Source organism: Tenrec ecaudatus, chromosome 11 (genome assembly GCF_050624435.1).
Source record: "Tenrec ecaudatus isolate mTenEca1 chromosome 11, mTenEca1.hap1, whole genome shotgun sequence".
Classification (NCBI taxonomy): domain Eukaryota; kingdom Metazoa; phylum Chordata; class Mammalia; order Afrosoricida; family Tenrecidae; genus Tenrec; species Tenrec ecaudatus.
Window position 1 is genome coordinate 138,530,836 of NC_134540.1, and position 19,179 is coordinate 138,550,014.

Consider the following 19,179-nt stretch of genomic DNA (forward strand, 5'->3'; position numbering starts at 1 on the left):
ACCACACACCCAGTTTCTTGCTAAACACTGACACAAGGTATGCCTCTAAGTGGTAAAGTAGGAAAGAAAAGAGGCAAACCTTCCATCTTTTGCGTTGATACAGGTGATAAAATATCAACCTTCAGATCAATAGGAGAGATTCTTAAATTAAAGTCTTTGGGTCAATTCCAAACTATTGTTAGTTTTTTTTTAGCGCCAACAAAATAATAATAATATATATTACATTTTTCAAGTTAAAAAATCCTAAGTAAGTGTAATGTGTGTGTGTGTGTCAGAAAATTTGAGTTCCCATACAGTTTTATGAGAACATCATCATTTTTACTTCCATACATATTATCCATTACTGCTTTTTCTAAACAGTGACAAGCTTGAAAAGTTAAGCCAAGGATTGTGTAGCCAGGATGCTTTTTTCACCCCTCCTCTCAGAAAATCTACAATCTCTCTGGATGGCCCCAGTGGTTTATTGAGAATCTTTACTATATTCAACCAGAGCTCACTATGGACCTTTGTGAATATAGTAATTTACTCTTGTGAAGCAGATACATCTAGTGTTGACTTATAAATATGAGGTGAGAGCTAAAACATGTCTATCCATCTATTTGATGTTTTAAATACCAAATGGCCTATGGCTTCTGTGTTAGGCTGGGTTGTCTAGAGAAGCAAATTCAGTGACATGCCTATATGAATAAAGAACTTTATATCAAGAAATAATTTCACATGTTTTCTAGCACAGTCCAATGGAAGTCCATGAATCCTATGCTATCTAGAACCTGCTTCAGACTCACAGTGCTGCAGGCCAATGACAAAGAAAGGTGACATAAGATACAGGGAGAGCACAGGTTGGTGGGTACAGAGCCACGTGGATCCGAGGTTCATGGCAAGGTGGCAGTGTGCTGGCGGCTCTCAGGGTGGGGTCAAAGAGAGCAGAAAGGCGAAGGGGCAGAAAGTGAGAACAGTTGCCAATGTCTCTCACTCTTCTATAAAAGGTCACACACCAAGGACGTGGCAGCAGGTGACCATTTGATTGAAGGTTGGACTCCACCCGTGCCTTCAAGCAGGCAACATCCTGTTGACATAGAAAATAACTGCCACCATTTCATATACTTTTGAGAAAGTATAACTTTGCCAAATAAAATACATACCTAGGACGAAATTGTTATCTGGAAATTAAGTTCTTATACAAGCAGGATACCCTGTTTGCAATTGGACTAGGTCAATAAGTAGCCCACAATTAAGGAGATTCATGGCCCTGAATGGCTGTCGCAGAGTCTGGATTCCCAGATGTTCCAAAAGTTCCATTCCACTCTCTGAATTAATCATGGTTTCCTAGTACTTTGTAGAATCAGCACTGCTATTCTTACAATGAGCATTAAGGATAAATATCAGAAACCTTGTCCACTTTTTATATCCAATTTATGCTCAATGGTTCATTATTTAATTGTTCTCGATGTCCTAAATATATTTGATCCAATTTCACTGCCTTTATGTAATATCCTACTTTTCCCTGAATAGACTCTTCTGTTTTGTTTTTAATTTTTTAAATTGCATTTAATAAATTCAGTTCAGGCAGAGTAAATCACATTGCAGGACAAATAGATAAAACTATTCAGTCTTAGTTCACCTTAAAATGTTTAAAGAACACAGATAATGGTCTTCATGCATTTTTATATTCATCTCTTCAGAAATGGGAATAATCGTAAACAATTTCACAAATCTAGCTAAAATGTTTATGCTTTTAAAAAGAAGTAAAATCAATGTCTAATATAAAATATAATTTATATGGATAGTTTTTATTAACATTTCAGTGCAGATTTTATCTCATTTATAAAACATGCTGATCATATTGAATAATTAGCAAGACCCGTCATAATAGTTAAACAGATCACTTAAATTGGACTTGTTTTGCATCAGTGAATATCTTTTTTTTTTTTCCCCCCACTGTGCAAACCGCTTCAGTGCCTGAAGCCCACAGGGTAAAGCCAGGCAATGGTTCGGGGTGACAGTTTGCTTTGCCATGGGACACTGTGAGAGGCCCATGGGATCGGACCTGCCACAAATCGAAAACCATACACGAATGTCTTAATGCATGTTAAAATTCAAATAAATATGGTAGTATGTGGTTGAAAGAAAGACTATAATATTACTTTGAATTCTGACTTTAATGTAGCTAGTTACTAGCTCAAGCATATACTTGCCATGATATTGTAGTTCTATTAAGTCAATTACTTTCTCCTTCAATCCTTCTTGCTCTGCTCTAATAGAAATTAAATTTAAAAACAAGTCTCCTCTGTGGTGTCCTAGAAGACTCTAGAAGCTTGAAAATGAGTTTCAAGTTCTTTTGTGGAAAGAGAAGGGTTATTATGAAAAAGGAGAGAGAAAATGACTGAACAACAAAGGCAAATCTTTAGGAAGAGTAGATGTAGGAAAATCGATCTTCTGGAAATTTATTCACTTGAAAATATCTATACTCATGTACTGCTTTAAAAGTCTACTTGCAACTACTGTTATACTAGCACTTTGAAGCAATAGTTTTCTTTGTTAATAGATTTATTGATCTGACCACAATGATTTAATTTTGAACCTCCACTATTCTCAAATTTCCTTCACCAATTAAGATATGATTTTGCTATTCTGGGTTAACTTATTCTAAATATACTACTTATTTAATATAATATAATGCATTCCTCTATAAGAACTGTAGTCTTACTTATCTTTAAATACTTCATATTTGTATATTTGTCTTGACAATTTAATAACAAGAAAAGTAACTTTACCTATTTTTAACTTTGAAGAGTAATACAAAATTATTAAAATGTTAATGCATTTATATTCTATTTTGAAAGTTTTTAAAACATAACCTTTCTCTTAGGAAGTTACTAGAAATAACTTGTGTATTAAATTGTTCCATACAACTAATGTGTTTACCTATATATATCTATATATAAATATTGATATATTAGTTGAATTATAAAAGCATTTTTATGTGAAGCATAGATTGAATCTGTGGATGTCATAGGACTTCTCTCTCTTGCACAGTATATCATAGACTTTCATCTTTAATCAAATGATAATATATAAATATAAATAAATAGATATATATCTTTGTTGTTGCTAAGTTTCTTTCAATCATGTATGATTTATAGTGAACTTGTGCGCAACAGAACAAACACTGTCCTCCGTTCTCACACTTGTTACTATGTGTAAGCCCGTTGTTGCCGTCACGGTGTCAATCCACTTCATTGAGCATCTTCCTCTGTTATATTTGCTCCTTCCTGGCTTCTAAAGAGCTTTCTGGTTGGATGTCCAAGAAAAATATCCATTCTTTGGCATTTCATGGTAATTTCAGAATTCTTGGCCACCAGCGTGATTTTAATGAATCAATCCTTTTGTAGCCTTCCTTATTCATTTTTCAGCTTGAACTGCCCCAGACCCAACTGAAAATATCATGGCTCGTGTCAGGTGCACTGTAGTATTCAAAGTTGCATCTTTGATCTTTGACAATTTAAAGAAGTATCATGCAGTAGCTTCATCAACCAATTAAACATGGTATTTGATTAATTGACAGCTAATTCCATGACTGCCACTTCTAACTAAAATGAAGCCCCTAACAAGTTTAGTCATTTGTCTCTCAGTCATGATGTTGCGTACTGGATGATTGGTGAGGTTGTGGTTTTTTTTATGTTGAGTCACAATTCATTCTTTGATTTTCAAAATGTTCCTGGAGTCCTCCAGACGTTTACTGAGCTAGATTGTGCCATATGCTTTTCTAGGTTTATTAAGGGCCTTCTATTTATGCACTCATCTTCTTCTTCATATGGGCCCTCTTCTCACTTATTCGCTCAGCATACAGATTGAACAAGTTGTATGAAAGCTCACAAACATGGCACACACCCTTCCTGATTTTAAATCAGGCAGTATTCCTTTGTTCTGTTCAAACAACTGCCTTTTGGTCTATGGACAGATTCTACATGATCGCAATGAGATGTTCTGAAATTCCAGTTATTCTCAATTCTAGCCATAGCTTGTTCTGATCTACACAGTCATATGCCTTTGCTTCCTCAACACAACCCAAGTGAACATCTTCCTGATATACTCTGATGTCAGACAATAGTCAACAGATAGCAGCAATACTATTCTTCATTGCATGTCTTCCGAATCCAGCTTGAAGTTATATCAGTTTTCTGCCAATGTTTAATTTCAGCCATTTTCTTTCTCTTTTTTATTAATACATATATCATATCATTCCATAAATTTAATGATGTCCAGTATGATGGTACAATCACTATAAAAATCAATTTCCAAATATTCTTTTTCTACATGGACTCCTTGACATCGGCTCCCTTTACCTCCCCTCCCCCACCATTGGCCCACAGACCCCGAGAACCCTTTAAGCTACTTGTTGTCCCTATAGGTTATCAGTGCTGGATTTCATATACCAAAAACAGAAAAGCATATAACACAGCTTTAAGAGGGTGACCTCTCAGACACAACACCTCTGAGATATACTTTGCTATGAACAAACACAAATAAACAAACTACACACCAAAATACAGAAAGAAGGAATCTACTGACCACGTTTGAACTGTTCGAGTTGGAGTTATACCCTTGATCTATACTCTCCTCTCCCACACACTCTGTTTAGTGACCGTGTCTCTCCCTTCCCTCCAGTTTAGATAGGGGGAGTTCTCCGGAGTCTTATTTCCTATTTACTTCCGCAAATGCTGTCACCGTGTCCTTCTCCACACTAGTGTCTCATAATTTAGACTCTGATACTGATCCTTCTTTCAACAAAAATTTACTTATATGTTATACCAATCATATTGTTTGATAATTTCTGCATTCAATTGAGTTGTCTTTTGGGGGCATGGGTACAAAGATGTACCTCTTTCTATCAGTTGGTCTACAGTTTTGTCTTCCAATTTATTGGCAGATAAGGAGTTCTTTTAGTGTTTTGTAAGCTTGATGAAGCATTTCATTTGGTATTCCAGCAATTCCTGGAGTCTTGTTTTTAGCTTGTAAGTTCAATACAGCTCAGACTTCTTGCTTAAGTACCATTGTGTCCTGATCATATGTTACCTCTTCATCTGGTTCAATGTCAACCTATTCTTTTTTGATGACTGTGTATTCCTTCAACCTGCTTTTGATGCTTCATACCTCGTTCAATACTTTGTCCATAGAAACTTTCAGTATTTTACCTCCGGTCTTGAAACTTTTCTTCATTTCTTTCAGCTTGGGATCTGCTGTTCATAACTCTAAACCTCACTAGCATCCAATAATGCAGACTCGTAGTGACCCTGCAGCACAGGATAGAATGGGTTCTTTGAGTTTCCAAGGCTGGAACTGTTTATGGGAATAGAAAGCCCCAGTTTTCTCCCGCAGAACAGCTGGTTGTTTTCAAGAGCACAACCAGAAGATCACAGCCCATTAAATAATCACTGCTCTCAGGGCTCCTATTTTTGAATTTCTAACTTGGGAAATCTTTAAAGTGTTGGAGATTAAGGATGCCACTTTGATGACTAAAATGTTTTGGACTCAAGCTACACTATGTTTAGGTTTTTAATGTTCATGTAAAAGTTGGTTGGTACATAAGGAATATTGAAGAAGAATCAATGCATCCAAATCATGGCGCTGCTGAAGAAGATATTTTCCTGTACTTCCCTACAGAACAAGCACAACTGTCTTAGAAGTACAGCCAGAATGTTCCTTAGAAGCCTGGATGATGATACTTGTCTGATGTACTTTAGAGTTGCTATCAAGAGAGAACCAATACCGAAACCCACAGTTTTCTGTCCCTCCTGCCTAGGGCCTCCCTGAGAAGCCTGTGGAATTTGCCGATTTGTGCTGTCTGTCACTACCAAGCAAAGAACAGAGGCAAAGATACAATCTTTCCACAAGCATTTAATTCAAAAACTGGCCATTTGAGGTGGTGGGTTAGAAGCCCAAGAAATCACCATCACAGTTGATTTCAAGCCCACGCATTTCATGAGGAGGCAAAGGGGTGAAAAGGAGGGGCGGCTGAGGTTATCTTTTGTGTGAGGAAGAATTCCAGCTGCCCCTCACCTTCTTGTAGGTGTTAATGTCCTTCCTGCTGATGACAGTCCCTGTAATTCACCTGGTATCTTTGAAGAAAATGGGTTTTCCCACACTGTATCCGAGAGAACAACTTCAAGGCCTCATGAGTATACTGAGCCTAGGTAGTTAATGAACCTCCCTCACTTCCCTTGTTGAATTTTAATGAAAGACAATGTAAAGCAGTTAGTTGGGATTAATTTTGTGGTAGTTACACAATTTTGCGTCAACTTGAAGCTATATAAAAGTTTAGGAATCTAGCCTTTTGATTAGGTCATCCTGATGACTCCTTGTGGGCCTGGTCTTCTCAAAAGGAGGGTACTGGTACCCTCCTCGTCTCTCTCCTTTCACTTTCCTGCTTGCGAGCCATTCTGAGACCTGTCAGGGCCCTGGAGATGCACACACCACCATACAACGCACAAGACTTTGCACTCAGTGGCCTGTTATCTTCCTGCTTCCTCAATCATTGCATGCCACTATGTGAGTATGAGGAGGGACTTGTGGACTAGTATCAGACTTACGGTCTTCAGTTGGACTGGGATGGGATGTTTTCCATATATATATATATAATGGCTTCTTGATATATAGCTCGTTCTTACACATATAGGAGTGTTACCGGATTTGTTTCTCTAGTCAACCAGGCCTAACATAAATTCTTAGAGACCCTTACACCTGTAACCATCAAAGTCTGCTTCTTTGGGTGTGAAAACTATTTCTCTTGATTTTTTTATTTTAATAGTAGAAGTCCCATACAATATCTGTCTCTTATATTGACTAATTTTTCAGAGTACATTTCTTCTAAACCCATGCATGTTACAAGGTGTTTGCGTTTCTAATTTTTTTAGAGATGCGGAGTACATTTTATGCATGTACTAAATTTATTTAACCATTTCTCCACAGATGGATATTTTGGTTGTTTCCATCTTCTTGCTATTGTAGATAGTGTTGTGATAAAACATAGGTGTAAATATATGTTTATTCCGCTTTGTTCTTTATTTCTTAAGGGATAGTGTTTTCCATAGTGGCTGTATAATTCTGCAATTCCATCAGCAATGTATGAGGGTTCTGATCTTTCCACAGTGTTTCTTGGATTTGAAATTTTTTGCAGTGCATAAAGGTTCCTTTTTTCACATCGTCTCCATAATTTGTAATTTTCTGTTTTTGCAATTTACTAACCATGCCAATGTGAAGTGATGCCTCATAGTTGTTTTAATTTAGCATTACTTCATATGTTTCTTGACTGTCTTGATATCATCTTGGTGAATTGTCTGCTCATGTTATCTGCTTATTAATTGGATTAGTCATGTTATTCTTATTGAAGTGTCCTATGTGACTAAAGATCATTTAAATGGGCCTTTTATCCCATCTGCAATTGCCATATATGCCCCAATTTATGTGCTCTTTTTGTACTTTTTCTATGAATTCTTTGATGTACACAAATGCCATGATTTGAGAAAGTGCCAGACCTTCGTTTCATTTCCTGAGGTGCTTTTTTCATTGTTTGTTGCCTGTATTATAACCCCTAAGTTTATTCCTAATTTTTTCTTTGATGATCTCTTTAGTTCTATGGTTTACATTTAAGACTTTAATATTTCTTGAGTTTTTAATATATATATTATGGTATAGGCCTGTTTCATTCTTTGGTACACACAGATACAATTTTGTAGGCACTATTAATTGAAAGAAACTCTCTCTTCCCCATTTAATGTGATTTACTCATTTATCAAAATTCAGGTTTATGAATATGCTTCGTTTTATCTCTGGGTTCTCTTTTTTGATCCATTGGTCTACATGTCTGCATAGCAATACAAAGCTGCTTTGACAACTGTGACCATGTAGTAGGTTTTGATGTTAGGGAATGGGACCCCACTTTGTTTTTCAGTAGTGTTTTGCTTATCCTGGGTTTCTTACCTTTCCATATTATGTTGGCATTTTTCCCATTTCTTTGAAGAATAGTTATGACTTGGATTGGATTTGCATTATTTTTATAGAGTGCTTTTAGTCTTAATGAGATTTTAAAAAATCATTTTATTGGGGGCGCTTACAACTCTTATCACAATTCATACATCCATCCATTGTGTCAAGCACATTTGTACATATGTTGCCATCATCATTCTCAAAGAATATGCTTTCTACTTGAGCCCTTGGCATCAGTTCCTCATTTTTCCCATCCCTCCCTGTGCCCTTCCCTTATGAACCCTTGATAATTTATAAATTATTATTACATCTTTGTCATGTCTTACACTGTCCAACATCTTCCTAAACATCAACATTGAACATTCTTCCATTTAAGAACACCTCTTTTGGTTACCTAGAGTGGTGTTTTGTAATTTTCTTTGAACAACATTTTAAAAAATTCCTTTTGATCTGCATAGGTTTATTCCTAAGTACTTCTACTATTGAGTAGTTATATATTTGTAAATTATATATTTTAAATTTTCTTTTCATAGTTCTCGTCCTTAATATATGTTTCCTTAATTTTAATTTTTGCATTTTAATCTTAACACCTGTCACATCATCTTTTCTTTTTTTCAGTTAGTTCATGCAATTTTCTTTTCAAGTTTTGGAGATTTCTAAATTTAAATAATATTGCTTGAAAACATAGTTTTACCTTTTTGTGGTAAATCTGGATGCTGTTTATTCCTTTTTATGGCTGATAATTCTGATTTAGACTTCCAGGAATAAGTAAATATGAGTGGTGATAAAGGGCATTTCTGTCTGATTTTTATTCAGAGAGGCAATGCTTTAGGTTTCACTCCACTGAGTGAAATGTTGGTCTTTAATTTTGTGTATATTACTTTTAATATTTGAGTAATTTCCTTTGTATTCCTATTTTATTTAGTGTCTTTATAAAAATTGATGTTAGTTTCATTACACGCCTTTCCTGCAACTTGAGCGGCTCATCTGTTGGCACTAACTTTAACAATGTTCTGCTACTGCTCATTGATTTTGGTGGTTGATTCCCCTGAAATGGAGAACATGTTCATTCTGCTGAAACCTGTTCAATTTAGTTCACCCTGCTGCTGTAAATAGAAGCTACTTAGTTTCCGCCATCACTACAACACACAAGCCACCATATGAGACAAACTCACAGGTACATAGTGAACATCTATATGTATATACCAGAATACTCCTTAAGGCAAACGTGGTAAGATTTCACCTCACATACTGTGGACATGCTTTCAGGAGAGATTAGTCCCTGGAGAATGATATCATGCTTGGTAGAATGTAGGGGCAGCTGGAAAGAGGAAGACTCTTGACAAGATGGATCGACACAGTGCCTGCAACAGTAGCCTTAACTATAAGAACAATTGTGAGGACGGCTACTAACAGGGAGATACTTCCTTCGGTTGTGCATAAGGTCGTTATAAGTCTGCACTAACAATAACAACACAGGCATATATGTATCTGTATGTACACACATATATATATACTTATGTGTGTACATATAATACATACATTTGAAGAGTTCAATCAAATTTTATTAAACCAGCCATTCATTTATTGTCTGTAAAGTATTTGAGACCCTAGATTCTGTGCAACAGTTAGTGTGTGTTTACCTGTGCGAAGCAGAAACGCTGCACTGGCATAGGGTCAACTCTGACTCACAGTCACACGAAATAGGTTTATGAAGCTTTGCAAATAATCTTTCCAGGAGCAGACAACCTTATCTCTCTCCCAGCACACACACACACACACACACACACACACACACACACACACACACACACACCAAAAATAACCAGATTGTCACAAATCAGATTAAGATATTTCTATATTGCTAAATTCATTGTTTTTGCTCTTTTGAGAGCTATTTTATAAATGCAATCCTCCTAGTTGACAGAGCCTATATCCTGACAGTACAATGAAAATATTCCTTAGAGGTAGGGATGGCAGGGCTTTATGTACTTGTTCCATGAACTTTGAACATGTTATAAGGAAAGGCTAGGCGATGGAGGATGGTATCATGCTTCGTTGAGAGGCAAAAAAAAGGGAAGGCCATCAACAATGAATGGATTGACACAGTGACTAGAGAAACGAGCTCAAACATAGCCACATTGTGTGGATGGCACAGGACTGGGCACTGTTTCATTCTGTTGTACATCGTCTCATTATGTGTCAGGAAAACTCAACAATGTTGTGTTAGGCTGAGTTGTCTAGAGAAAGAAATCCAGTGATACTTATCTATGTATACGACTGTGTTTTATATCAAGAAATAATTATATATGTGAAGAAGGCCTCCCAGCCCAGTCCACCTCAAGTCCATAAGTCTAACAGTATCTCATGAGTCCTCCTTCAGGTGCATGTAGCTACATGCAATGATGCAGAATGCAGGGAGATCACAGGCTGGTGGGTGCAGAGTGGTGTGGATCCATGGTCCGAGGAAACCTGATAGGGTACCAGCAGCTCTCAGGGTCAATGGCTAAGTCCCAGCAACAAAGAAGGTGAAGGGACAGAGAGAGGGAGGTTCCCAGTCACACCACACTCCCTTATAAGAAGGTGACAACCCCAAGGGAGGCATCATCAGGCTGTAACCTGATGGACAGGTTAGATTCTACTCCTACAATTTTATATATCTTCAAGTTAACATACAATCATCTACCTACTACTAGCTCCTAACAAGAGCACCATATTGTGGCAAAGTTTATGTTCATAGTTTGTTTGGTTTAAATTTGTTTTTTAAAAGGAGTATAAACCCTCATTAATCTGATTGATTCCTAAACTATTTAAATCTCGGTATAGTACAAAACATTCTCAGAAGAGAAGAGAACTACCCGCATGATTTTGCATTAACTCCACATGAATCATTAAAATCACAAATTATACTTTACTGTAAAGCATGAGAGATCTTCTGAAGTTTTATCAACTTCTATGACAAATATAATGTGTTATTACATGTGATCTTAACAATAGAATCTTTACTTTTGTATAGAGATACTTTACAATTTGTCTAATTTTTAAAATGTCATAACTCACATTCAATTAAGTTTATCCTATTATATTGAACAGTTTAATAATTTTTCATCAATTCACAAATTGCTACAGAAATCCTCACTAATTTCTTTACATTTTCATCACCCACTCATAATATTATACCTATTATCAGTAATTCCTTAGGCCCCTGCCAGTTCTATGCATATATTAATTATGAGCAGTTGATATAAATAGAAATACACAATATATAATATTTTAACAGTCATATTGGTATATGATTCACACATCATACAATTTAATGTTTTATATATATTAAACAGTGTTGCAGTCATCACAGAAATTTTTTTTTAAATATTCATTCTTGTACCCATTATAATTAGTTTTCCCTTACCCTCACCCCGCCTCTGCTGCTATACCTCAGAGGAACTTAATCTAGTCCTGTTGCTATGAGTCTACCTCTATTAGGTTTCATGTAAAGAAAATCATACAAAAACTCCAACAGACCAACAAAGACAATACAGAAGAAACCTCAATCCAAGAGAAACAGAAGATAATAGAAATGATCACCCTTTAAAACTGGGTCAAAAGAGAGAACAAATGACAAGTATTGCTAACAATGATCCAATTTCCAATGTCTTTGTCTAAGGATAGGAGTGTTCACAGACCTGGTCATTGATACAAGGGAGCTCGATGGAGGCTTAACTGCTTTGGATTTTAAGTTTAATCTGCAGAGGGATTTTAAGATTTCATTGTCATCCATAGCCTTTTGCAAACCACGTGCTCAAAATTTAAGTCTAATGTTCTTCTCTCCTCTGTTCTTGGATTTTATTATTTATAATCTTTAGATCATCAGGTCTGGTTTTCTCCTACCATATCATAACTCCTCCCATGTCTTAACTGACACTTCACTGTATGTCTACTTGTTTTAAGACAAACCTTTCATACCCAAGAACATCTTCTTTCTAATAGCCACACATCATCTCATTGCTTCATCACACCTGTTGTAGCTTGCATATCTTCAGTTATCAGTTAATGAATGAGCATATTGAGCAGGGTTGTATGTGGCATCTTGTATCTGGCATCAAGCAGGGAGTACACAGTTCATCTCTTTGACAAGCCATTTGGACAGCTGTAGGTTCAGGTGATGACTGCTGTTATGCAAGACAAGTTACCATTAAGTCGGACTTCTCTGTTTCTGTTCTGTTTGACTTCTTCTGCAGTAGCAAAACCATATCTGCCAAAGTTTAGAAACACCCAGACACTGAGAAAACTCTTCATATGAAAAAGCTGATTTAACTGCATTAAGTTTTTTTTTTTTAACAATTTATTGGGGCTGATACAATTCTTTTCACAGTTCATACATATACATACATCAATTGTATAAAGCACATCTGTACAGTCTTTGCCCTAATCATTTTTTTCTCTTTTCTTCTTTTACATTTTATTAGGGACTCCAACAACTCTTACCACAATCCATACATATACATACATCAATTGTATAAAGCACATCCATACATTCCCTGCCCCAATCATTCTCAAGGCATTTGCTCTCCACTTAAGCCCCTTGCATCAGGTCCTCTTTCCCCCCCCCCCTCCCCTTTCCCCCCTCCCTCATATGCCCTTGGTAATTTATACCTCGTTATTTTGTCATATCTTGCCCTATTCGGGGTCTCCCTTCCCCCCTTCTCTGCTGTCCCTCTCCCAGGGAAGAGGTCACATGTGGCTCCTTGTAATCAGTTCCCCCTTTCCAACCCACTCACCCTCCACTCTCCCAGCATCGTCCCTCACGCCCTTGGTCCTGAAGGTATCATCCACCCTGGATTCCCTGTACCTCCAACCCTCATATGTACCAGTGTACAGCCTCTGTCCTATCCAGCCCTGCAAGGTAGAATTCGGATCATGGTAGTTGGGGGGAGGAAGCATCCAGGATCTGGGGGAAAGCTGTGTTCTTCATCGTTACTACCTTACACCCTAATTAACCCATCTCCTCTCCTAAGCCCCTCTATGAGGGGATCTAACTGCATTAAGTTTTAAGCAGTTTCATGTGAACCAAAATTTGTCAGGTGAGCATAACATTTTAAATGCATATTATCCACTGTGCTATTTATATTCAAATATAGAAAGCAGTATAAACATTTTGGATAATTTTCTTCAATTTCATTAGACTGTAAAGTCACATATAGTTTTGTACTTATATATTTTCAATATGCTATTAATCTCCCAAATCAAAATGGAAACAAAAGTCAGCAAATAGCAAGAGCATGTTTCAATAGTGATAAACCATTATTTCAATGAAAATAACTTGATAGTAACTGAAAGTCTTCTTCAAAGAGCATCGGATAAGTGTGGGAGAATACTATAAAATAGGTCTCTGCATAGAATAAATCAGGAAACCCAGCAAATATGTAATTGAAGTGCTTCAGAGTTTTCTAATATGCTGACAATCCATGCCTAGAAGCTTTTAAACAATTATTCATTCTTTTCAATTCTACAAATGCATTTATGCATTCTATTCTCTTTATGGAGTTAAATTTTAAGACATTTTACACTATAATGTATTGTAGTGACACTAAAGAATGCCTTGATGTTAATATTACCTATTATACCTTTAGTTGTACTATGGAACAAGTGAGGGAAAATACATGATGACAATTTTTCAACTTTGAAAGGAAAATAAAAACACATGTACAGTTTGAAACACAGAGATGCATGAAGATCCTGCATCAAATTTGGAGGGGCCTTTGAAGGGTCGTCAAAAAAATGAATCCTTGGAGGATATTGCAGGAAGAGAGGAAGACTGAGGAAATTGTCAGCAGTGTTCCAGGTAAACAAAGAAAGAATAAAGAAAAACAAAATTTGCTGTGCCAGAGTGCATTAAGTTGAAATTATAGAAGGAAAAAATTGTTAATGTATGCAGTCAATTAGATAGTCTAAATTGCTTTCTGCTCAAAATAATTTAATATTCAGGATTTTGTACATTTTAAATTGCATGATTGCTTTGCATAATTAATTTTTAAATATCAATTCAGGAAATATTAGAGAAAAGATACTTCTCTGGTCTTTAAAATTTTTTTATAAAATGGTAGTAATTTGGTAATGCTAATATTATTTTAAAAATTGATATTGTGTATAGATTGAAATGATTAATTGTAGAAATTGAAACTCCACTCAAAAAATAGTAAAATACATCTGCTGATAATAGAAATAATGTAATTAAAAGAAATACATACACGTTGGTTCATTAAAAAAACAACAGAAATAACAAAGAGCACTGTGTATCAAAATTTAGAGAAAAACATTGGTTTGCAATAAATTTATTTTGTAACCACAAATAAGGGTTCAACTTACTTTGTTGATTTGCTCAGAAATTATAGTGAAATTATTGGCAAATGTCAGGCCAATTCACTATTTTGAACACTTTAGTGTGCTTTGACTGTCAATTAAAAATTAATCATTCAGAGTATGGCTAAAGCAACAAAGTGTGCAAGAAAAAATTGGCTGCTATAAAGTGTTCTGCATACACAACTTAGTTAATTATATAAGATGCAGTAAATGATGTTGAATTTGGGGAGTATTTGGAGAATGTTGTGAACTTTTTGAATACTTTATATTCTGACATTTTCTACCAAAGTTTGCAGAAATAAAAAAAGAAAATCTTCACTGAGTTTACCAAAAAGGTACAACAAATTTCTAGTAAAAAAGCATATTTTTTAATATTATGAATAAAATTGTCACAATATGAAATTTATGTCCTGCAAATGAATAACTTGGAATAATGTCATATGAAGACATGTAGCTGTCCAATACATTCCATACATTACAAATAATATTGCATTTGTATAACTCTGATTTTCTAATACCAAATTTTATCGATTTTGAAAACAAGACTGAGTCACTTTCTACATATCAATTAAATCCATGGTGGAAATTATATGTAATTTTAATCACTGCCTCAAGACATTTTATTAATTCTACTTTTAAAAATATTCATAAATGCGCTGATGAACTTAATGACTTTTAACATAGAATTATGATAAGAATTGTAATAAAATACAGTAAAAATATTACATTGAAGAGTCCAAATTATTTTTAATTGGGAATTCTCAATCTAGTACTAACGAGTACACTTAAACTAGACTTAAATTTTATAGAGGTATTATTTAATTGCTAACACTTAAAAGTAACAGATAATTGGTATATGTTTATGAAATACTAGAAATTTAATATATTATCAAACCCAATACAGCAATGCAAAAAGGAAAACACAATGAACCATTTATTATTTTCATATTCCCTTAAGTTCCAAGCTGAAGAGTTGCCAGGGCATTATATAAAATAAGCATTGTATTAAAATATAGGTTTAACTCACATACGATTGCACAGTTAAAAGAGGTATGGGAACAATAAATAATATTACACCTAATTACATATTTTTAAACACCACTTTTTAATTTAATCTATGCTGTTGTCTTACCAGATAATTTCAAACCTGAGAAAACTCTCTCAACTTCAATCTTTTCTCCATTTGTCATGATGCAAACTCTTGCTCCAATTGTAAGAAATTTGGCTTTCTTTACATTGAGTTGCAATCTATCCTAAAGGTTGCAATCCTTGATCTGCATCAGCCAGTGATCTATGGCCTCCCTGAGTTCAACCAGCAAAGCTGTGTCATTTGCATACGGCAGATTATTTACAAGCCTTCCTGAAATCCTGATGTCATAGTTTTAATATCATCCTACCTTTCAGATTATTAGTTTAGCAGATAAACTGAATATGTATGGTGAAAGAATGCAACGCTGAATGCACTCCTTTCTTGATTCCAAACTATGTAGTATTCATCTTAATCTATGTACATTTTTCATGGAGCACAATTACATGTTCTGGAAATCCCATTCCTCTCAATAGTTTCCAAAATTTGTTATAATCCATACAGTCTAATGCCTTTGTGTAGTCAATAAAACAGAGTAAATATATTTCGAATCTCTTCTGCATTGAGTCAAGATTCATCTGACATCTACTATGATATTCTTCAGATCATATTTTCATAGAAATCATGCTTGAATTTCTGCCAGCTAACTGCCAATGTACTTTGTAGTTCGAAATAGTCATCAGTTATTTTCTGTGATAAGGCATGAGAACAAAGGTGGATATTTAGACTGAGCATATGCTGAATCCCTTCAATATCTTGGAACCACATTGCCCAGAAACCCATTCTCCTCCCAGTGGAATCTACTCTTCCTTTTGAGTATTTAAAACCTGTTTCCACATGGGAGACAGAGAGAAGAACCAGCGATCAGTCATGCAGGCTTGTGTGGTGATTCCTCTCTCTCTCCTGGGAGATTCTTAATAAAATTTCTGTACGCAGAAGCCACATTCTGTGTGTCTCAAAGTCAATCTTTATTTTGGGAAGGCAAGAATCTGAAGCTCAGGTGACATTTCTGGCGAGCCACCCTGGAGAAAGAATGGAGTTGCTGGCTGGGAAGTTCAGTTCCTGGCTGTGGTCCACAGGGAAACAGCAAGACCAAAACCTTTTGGGTTATTAAGCTCCAGAGATACCATCCATAGCCGCAAAGAGTTAAGCCACTTTATTACAGCATGACATCATATCAAAAGAAATGAAGCAGGCTCCTCTCAATGTTGAGAAGGACTACCTTAACCTTAGATAAAACACACTTCGCTCCAGAGGTGACGCAAGTTCTCCTAGATGAGTGGGGCCCCCTATAGAATTGAGATAAAGACGGTGTCTAGGACAATGATTCTCGGTTCCACTATCAAAGGGGAAAGGGTTGTCACTCTGCAGATGGACAAGAAGCTTTCTAATCAGTCACTCAGTTTGCCTTGAGTCTCATACATTGTTTCTTCCAGTGTTGGCTGGGCTGATGCTTTGGCTCCGCATGTCTCAAAAGAGTTTTCGAGAACCATCCTGTGCAAAATTTTACTGGGGCCTAGTTTTAAGGTTAAGGTGTTTAACACGGCAGTTACCACAACATCTTTTGTTCATTACTTGTTTCACGGGGTCTTTTGTTCATCCCCTTAGAAGACAGGGCAGAAATCCCTATTCTGTCCCTGTCATTTTCCCCAGAAGAAAGCAGGAACGCAAATCCTTTAGGGGAAATAAATGAAGGCTGCTTCAAGCTGCAATCTCAGTTGGGAGCTTAGTTGCCCTATGGATCTGCTTTCTTCCTGATCCTATTATTGAACCCTTTGCCTGCTGGCAAAATGAGCCATCAAACAGGGTATCACTCTTCCTCCAGGAAGGTAGTTTCAGCCTAATCATATAAGAATAGACTGATGCTTCATGTAAGAATAGACTGATGGTCACTCAAAGCATCATCTTTATGTGACACTGTTGAACCTTGGGAGACACAAGCGTTACTAGGATGTTAAATAGAAACAGGGCAAGACATAAGCACAAGGATGATTAAAAACAAGGGCTTCAAAAGGCTAAGAGCCAGTTCAGGAAATGACATAAGAATGTATGGATTCACAGATCCTGTTTCCATCAGGCTAATGAGCAGAGGTAGATTATTATGAGTCCTTTGCTTAGATGGTAGTGATCTGAGAGAGCTATAGTAAAGGGGATCAAACTGATGTGGGACTGAGGTCACCTCTGATGTCTGAGCAGAGTTGAGTTACTCCCTGACATTCTTGAAGATCACTCACTAGATTTCAGATGTCATCTTTAAGGTCCAGAGGAATGGGCTTCACTCTGAAAGAACAACTTTAAGACTTTTTATAAATCAACTGACACTATAAGGTTAGTATACTTTCCTCCATTTCCCTTGGTCAAGAAAGGACAGGTTAAGGCAGTGTTTGTCTGGGTACTTTAGAAAAACAAATACACAGGAAATCTTATGTATAATTGAGAGTTTTATATAAAGGTTAAGTGCACATCAAGAAAACACCCCAACCCAGTGCTGCCCAAGCCCACAAGTCCAACATTAGCCCATATGTCTGTCACCAATTCACAAAGTCCTCCTCCATCTCACAAAACACATACTATGACACCGACTGCAGGAGGAAAGCCGAGTCAGTGAACATGCAAGCATCTCAATGCTGGCAGGGGTCTCCAAACGGCTGCTCCAGCACTCAGGACTGCATCGGGATAAGTCAATGTGGCTTCTCCTTGGGGATGTCTTGCAGGAAGTGAGCCTTGCCAGCTGAAGCAGGGAACTGGCTAAGGCAGCTGCACCCTGGTCTGACCATCAGAAACAAGAGCCCCGAGAACTAGAAAGGCGAGGCTCACCAAGCCATTTATCCCTCCTCCCTTCAACGAACCCCACATGTGTATTATCAGTCAGGTTGGCACAATAAACTGACTCCCTCAGGCAGTTAATGAGAATCAATTCTTACAGACTTTCATATTTCTAACATTATAACCCTGCTCTCTCTAAAAAAAAAAACTGTTAACGGATGTGCTTTATACAATTGATGTATGTATATGTGTGGATTGTGATAAGAATTGTATAAGCCCCTAATAAAATGTAAAAAACGAAAAGAAAAAAAGAAAATGATTAGGGCAAAGGATGTACAGATGTGCTTTATACAATTGATGTATGTATATGCATGGATTGTGATGAGCTGTATGAGCCCCTAATAACATGTTTTAAAAAAACTGTTTTGGGGGGGCTCTTACATCTCTTATCACAATCCATACATTCCTCTAGTATGTCAAGCACATTCGCACATATGCTGCCATCATCATTTTCAAAGCATTCTCTTCCCATTTGAACCCCTGATATCCACTCCCCATTTCTTCCCCCTCCCTCTCCCACCACCCTGCCTCATGAACCCTTCATAAGCTAGATTGTTTTTTTCCATATCTTACATTGTCCTCTGTCGCCCCTCAACCACTTTTCTGTTAGTCATCCCCCTGGGAGGAGGTTCTAGTTTGATCCCTGTGATCGGTTTCCCATTTCTCCCCCACCTTCCCTTATTCCTCCTGATATCTCTGCTCTCATTGTTGGCCTGAGGGGTTTATCTATCTTGGATTCCCTATGTTGCAGTTTCTTATCTGTAGCAGTGTGCATGTTCTGGTCTAATCTGATTTGTAAGTGGAATTTAGGTCATGATAGTGGGGTGAAGGAAGCACCAAAGAACTAGAGGAAAGTTATGTTTCATTGGTGCTATACTTCCCCCTGACTGGCTCATCTCTTCCCTGTAACCACTCTGTGA

General features: G+C 36.6%; 1 non-coding gene across 1 annotated transcript; it reads right to left on the bottom strand.

The window, feature by feature from the left end:
- Positions 1-1,936: 1,936 nt before the first annotated feature.
- LOC142462019 (small nucleolar RNA SNORA42/SNORA80 family) lies at positions 1,937-2,070 on the bottom strand. The gene has a single exon (XR_012787169.1). It is a non-coding gene; the product is annotated as a small nucleolar RNA SNORA42/SNORA80 family (small nucleolar RNA).
- Between the last annotated feature and the right edge of the window lie 17,109 nt (positions 2,071-19,179).